Source organism: Stegodyphus dumicola, chromosome 12 (assembly GCF_044657685.1).
Source record: "Stegodyphus dumicola isolate Sdum_Otavi_A_Nest chromosome 12, ASM4465768v1".
Taxonomy (NCBI): Eukaryota; Metazoa; Arthropoda; class Arachnida; order Araneae; family Eresidae; genus Stegodyphus; species Stegodyphus dumicola.
This window is the reverse complement of record NC_140779.1, coordinates 46,034,999-46,040,998: the sequence shown is the minus strand read 5'-3', so window position 1 is coordinate 46,040,998 and position 6,000 is coordinate 46,034,999. Positions and strand designations below refer to the sequence as shown.

The 6,000-nt window shown below is 33.4% G+C and overlaps 1 protein-coding gene across 2 annotated transcripts in view; it reads right to left on the bottom strand.

Annotated features, from left to right (window-relative positions):
* Positions 1-1,026: 1,026 nt before the first annotated feature.
* Positions 1,027-6,000, bottom strand: part of LOC118190611 (uncharacterized) — a 237,968-nt gene continuing 232,994 nt past the window's right edge. For both annotated transcript variants that reach the window (XR_015044408.1, XM_085827682.1), the window contains exon 4: positions 1,027-1,177. The gene's annotated coding sequence lies outside the window, so the exon portion shown is untranslated. The remainder of the gene's footprint in view (positions 1,178-6,000) is intronic.

Sequence of the window (6,000 nt, the reverse complement as noted above, 5' to 3'; positions counted from 1 at the left end):
TAATAGTAAATTAAGTCAGTTTGTGTGCCAAATTCAGTGTCTTTTTGCCAAGTAGGACAAAAGTAAACTTTCAGTTTTGTGCACCGAAAAATCTGTCTTTCTATACGCTAGCCTTTTTTCTTTTTTTTTTTTTTCCCGTAAACTCTAATTTTAATTTTAAGAATTGCTTTCAACTGTTTTTAACTGCATAGGTTTTTCTATATTTTAGCATTTTGAATGAAGATGTTTTGCGTTTGTATGTATTTTTGCCTTGTGCGAAGTGAGAACTGAACTGATTGAATGAGGAATACGTATATCTGTAATAAAATTCGAGGAAATAAGTTTAAGTGAAATGCAGCAAAAAATTTTTAATACGCCGTACAAGGAAGTCATGTGGTGTTCGCATCAGATATTTTTTTACTGACTCACTTTTAGCTCATTTCGATCGCTTCAAAAATATGAATGTCTGGATAACTTATTACGAAAAGTCCTCAAGAGCTATCTAAAGTAGAGAAGAAACTTTTCCAGAAATTTTTGAAATCTTTGTTTTTAGTTTTAGTAGTCCATTACTTTAGGACAGGAACTTTAAAATCATTCTAACTTGCCTAGCAACCATGCTAGGTAACTGCTACTAAAAAAGGTCGAGTTTTTTAGTTTGCTAAAATCTCTTTATCTTCTCTATGTGATGATGACGACGCACGCTAGTATCGTATATGAAAGGAGGGTCGTTACGATATTGAAGTGCCTATTTTAAAGTAGTAAGCTTTACTTATTGAGTACGTGAGACAGGCAGAAGGGGACAACCCAAATTCATTAATTTTGGACAACTCAAAAACCCCTCCTTTGCAGACTGTCCCCTCATCATTGTACTCAATACCAGAACATAGGCTCGTTACTTTCTCTATGAAGATCCCAAACAAACTTTGCTCTTAAGACTATTCTTTTGATTCTGAAGAGAACCGCGTCAATGCAAGCTGATTTTTTTTTTTTTTTTTTTTTCTCGGATATCTGAAGTCGGTATGTCTCAATTATTTCGTCGAACAATGATTCTATTATTTCATTTTATTATTATTCGTAAAATAATAAATTATCATTATTTATTTGGGAATTATTATTTCACTTTTTCCTGCTATGTCGTGGAATATTCATAAACAGAAACACAGAACAAACAATCCAGTAACTGCGAAAGCAGAAGAACCTGTTGGAGAAAAGAGAAAAATGAGCGTTAAGTTGCGTAAAAGAATTCCCAACATTATAATGCAATTGAAACGAACTTGAAAAAAAAAAAATGATTGAATACATTGAGCTAAATAAATAAAACGAATTAAAATGTTTTTTGAAAGGCATTGTATTCTACGCTGACAATTTCAGTCGACTGAACGATCAACCAGACAAAGGCTTAAATCCAGAAGTTTAAAACTCCAATGTCTTTTGTGACTTTTCCCAGTTTTAAGCTTAAGCTAAAAGAAAAGTTTGTAGTTTTAAATAAAACTTCAATTTAGTATATTTTAATAATTAATAATTAATAAATAATAATATCCTTCACTACTGATAATGAATAATTTAATTTACAACGTTATTAATAACAGTTGTACTTTCTATTTCGCCCTGTAAACAGTATTATCCGTATAACAATTTAGGAGAAAGTGGAGCGGAAAGGTCTACGAAACGTGAAATTAATTATGGTGTCAGAAATCAGAACGGGGGGGGGACCTAGTCAGTGCAAATGCTAAGAATAAAATGATACCAAAAAAAAAAAAAAAAAAAAAAAAAAAAAAAAAAAATTAAATCTCTCGAAATTTAAAAACTAAAATGTAATTAAAATTTAATAGGTAATCATGATTTCACAGCACAAACAGCTTTCATAATGAATATCACATGTAAAACAAAAGGTAAATAGTATTTCCTGTCTTTTTCACTAGGTTTCAGCATCTTGAAATGACGAGTGAGGGCCGCCCATTCAAAGAATTGCTAAGAACTCTTTCTTTTCCCCTCGTTAGAAATTCTTTGCACTGTTGTACCCCTTTAACCCATTTCATTCCGACCTTCCCTCCAGATGTCCACTCTGCCTACTGTCCTCTTCTACGTCTCAGCTACCTCTACACCAAAGTCAAGATTTGAACAAAGTTCTCTTCCAAAAGTCTATCACGGCACCGTCCATGGAGGTAGGACTGGCACCGTCGTGGGGGACTTGTAAAGGGTGGAGAAAATGTCTTCCAGGTGAGGAAGAGTGGAAGGGAAGATTATAAATCGAAAAATGCACGCACGTGAGGGAAATCACAAAAGCCTCATGTCCCATGTTAGTAGCATGTTCAGCCTTAGGCACTGAACCGTCACCACCGAAAGAATTTAACGGTGGTAGAGACTGAACCCTAAGCCAGTTTAGTGTTCCGTAACTTCAATACCTCGCTTAACGAGTACTTAACATAATGAGCAAAACGAAATATAAAAGAAGACTCTCCTAAAGAGCGATGTTTCGTATAACGAGAAGACATCCTGACGTCATACGCAGCATCCTGCTTGCATCTCGGTTAGAAGCTTTCGCCCATTAGTTCCCAAACTTATAATGACAGCGAATTAAAGCATTCATTCATGCAGATTCTTCGTTATTTAATATCTTTAAATATAACACAGGGCGATAATATTTGGTGGCAACAATTTAAAAAGTCGTGAATCGATGTTTATCGTGAATCGACGCAAAATGCCAAAATATCCTGCTGGGCAAATTGCCCCTCTGGACTAATAATAATAATTAAAAAGCCATCAGAGACGTTCATTGTTTGCAGTTCAAATTCTCTACAAATAAATTCGTTCGTCTGCAGAAATATGACTTCTTCGTACTTTTCATTCACTAAGTTTGTTATTAACCTCACAAAAAAAGTTGTGTTAGCAAAAGTCAGTCAAAAAGCATTGTTAGTAAACTAGGAGAACATAAAATACCGGAGCAAATCTTCTGGTTACGACCAGTGGCGGCTCGTAATAAGCACTGTGGAACTGCACCACCCCCACTTTCCACTTATTATTATTTTTAATATTTAATATAGTGTGCTTTTCAGTCTTTAATTCTTTCTTTATACTTTTACAATACATAATCCTTAACTTTTTCGCATCGAAGTCGTCCGTAACGCCCGTTCATTCAGGCAACGGCAAACCGCCCCAACGCCTCGTTTATTTTCTACCTAGTTCTTTCCCCTCCACGTTAGTGTATGGCTCATTGGTTTCGCGAGTTGTTAAAAGACATGTCAATCATTATTTTGAAGCAAATAAAGGAGAAATACGGAAAGCTATTGACGTGCGCAGGTGCAATCCGGCCCTAAGGTGAAACTGCACACAATGGATGAAACCGCAGGGGGAAAGGAAAACTATTCCAAGACAAATTCGTAAACACGGGCGTTTTCGATATTTGTTGAAAACAGATTTGGTCGTCTCTCGATGCGAAAGAGTTAAGCTTTATGTCAGTAGCCATCCCCCATTTTGTCAAAAAGGAACTAAAGTCTTTTGTGCCTTTTTGACAAAGTGGCCGCAGCACGCGAGCCGGGCAGAGAGAAGAGCACTGTCGCTCTTGCAGTGCCGAAATTCTGCCATGTTGTTCGAAAAGTGATTTCTTTTTACTCCGGGCGTGTGGTATTCTTCCACAAGATGGAACTTCATCATACGGACCATAAACAGAGTTCATGAAAATTTGCAACCTGTTAAAAAATTGCCTCAGTGAAATCAACATCAAATGCAGAACAACAACAAATGAAACAGCAATGGGAATTTAAAAATATCTAAATGATGATAATTTCAAGTTTTGGTTAGAGCTCTTTTATCAGATGCCTCATGTTGAAATAATATACAGTCGAATGCAATTCAGAGAAATTAGCGTGTTTAAAGTTAACGAATATATAACAAATTCCAAAACTGCTATCTTAGAATTAAGAAACTCAAAGTACTGTGAGAATTTTTCAAAGACACCGATGGCAGAAGAATAGAAGAAGGAAATATGTGACTTTATACTATGTATTGATATAATGCAGAGATATTCTTCCACTAAACACTTAGCAGCTTCTAAATTGTTAAACAAGAAATGCTTCGCTAGTTTTAGGAATGAACATTCTATAGAAGAAATAGTACTGACCCCTGAAGCATATCCAATGATTGACAAAGAAAAGCTTGAGACTGAACTAAAAGTATTCTATCGTAGGTCTGATATCTTGGAATACTGCAAATTAAATGAGCTATTGAAATTTATCTTCGAAAATAATCTAGATGATGTTCTTAGTGGAATCGCGAAACTGATAAAAATTCTCTTGAGAGTTCCCATGACTACATCAGAGGCAAAACGCTGCTTTTCAACATTGAAAAGAATGAAAATTTTCTAAGAAGCACTAGAATTCGGAAAGACTCAATGCGCTTGCATTGCTTTCAATAAAGAAAAATTTCTTCAATTGTCATTCAGAGATCAAGGAGAAAATTATTGATTGTTTCGCGCAAAGTAAAACAAGAAGAATGGATTTCATTTTTAAATGAATAGACAAAGAGTGAAGTGAAAAAATTTTGGTTAAAGTAATTAAGAAATGCTTAATTTTTTTATTGTAAGATTTCCTGATGTTTCAAAATAAATTTTCTTTTTATACATGTTTGTTTCCTTTTACACAATTTTAAAGCAAAGGTTAATTTTTTTTTTTTTTTTTTTTTTTTTTTTTTTTTTTTTTTTTTTGGAACAGCACTCCAACTAATTTTAGCCATGAGCCGCTCTGGTTACGACGTTAAAAATGTGAATTCTTTCAGCTTTCCTTTTCTGTTTAACGTTTCTTTGTTATTTTGAAAATAAATTTATTTTCTAAAACAATTCGTAGCTTACTTTTCTATTTTAATATTGCAATCCATTAAAAGCATTGCTTATGGATCCTGAGATTGATAAAAATTAAATACTCTAATGATTGCTATCTGAAACTTAATAAGGAAATATGCAAACTTAATCGAAGAAACATTCTCGTGTTTTTTACTGTTAGCATAAATCAGAGAGAAGAAATCAAACATTGTTCACTAACCTGTTTTATTTTGTTGTAGAGACATTAGCAAAGCCTTTGCCGGGAATCGAACCGCAGATCTCTCAATTACGCGCTGAGTGTACTGAACCACTACACCACGAAGGCACGCTAAAAAGGCGGGAGAAATACCTTATATTGTTATTAGTAGTAAATTAGTGTATTGTTTGAAGAACTGCGTATTCTTTCCAAATAAATTCAGTGAAATTTTGCTAAACTGAAAGAATTCTTGCATATGTTATTAAAAGACTTTGAAAAATATAATTTTTCTAAAATTTATAAATAAAATTTCTGTTAATACAATTAGTTTAAAGATTGCTAATTTTTTTGTTTTCCTTTCTAACTGAAATGTAATCCTTATTAAGTATTTTACTTTAACTGCAAAGAATTTAACTTCGAAACTAACGCGAAAAGAAAACTTTTATGTGAGTATAGTAATATCATTTGTTTTATACTGAATTGCCGTTGTTGTCATCGACAGATCGAAACTATCAGTTTTTTAAAATAATAGTCAGCAAAATTTCGTAGATGTCTCATACTTTCTTAGGAATGACATCATAAAGATTTCGACGTATCGTATGTGGACAGTGTTGTGTCAGACTCAGATTCATACAGAATTCTATAAAGGCTATTACTGTCCCCCCCTTTTCTTTTAAGTATAGAAAATTGCTGACTAGATCATATCGTAAAATAGCCATGGAAAATGCCACTGAAATTTCTGAAAAGTATTACTCATTTATTCAGTTTAAAAGCAACAGTGTTTACGTTTCATTTCCGATTACATTTTCAAGGGTGTATAAATATGGCAAACTGTTATCTTTCTTTCTTTACTAATTTTTTTCGACATATACAGAAAAATATATATTTTTCATGCAAATAATTATAATCTTTTTATTCATAATTATAGCTTTCAGGTACAATATCTCCTGGCATTTCGATTTCGATAAATTTTGTAGCCTCGCGAAAAATTTACTAAAAATTGTCTTAA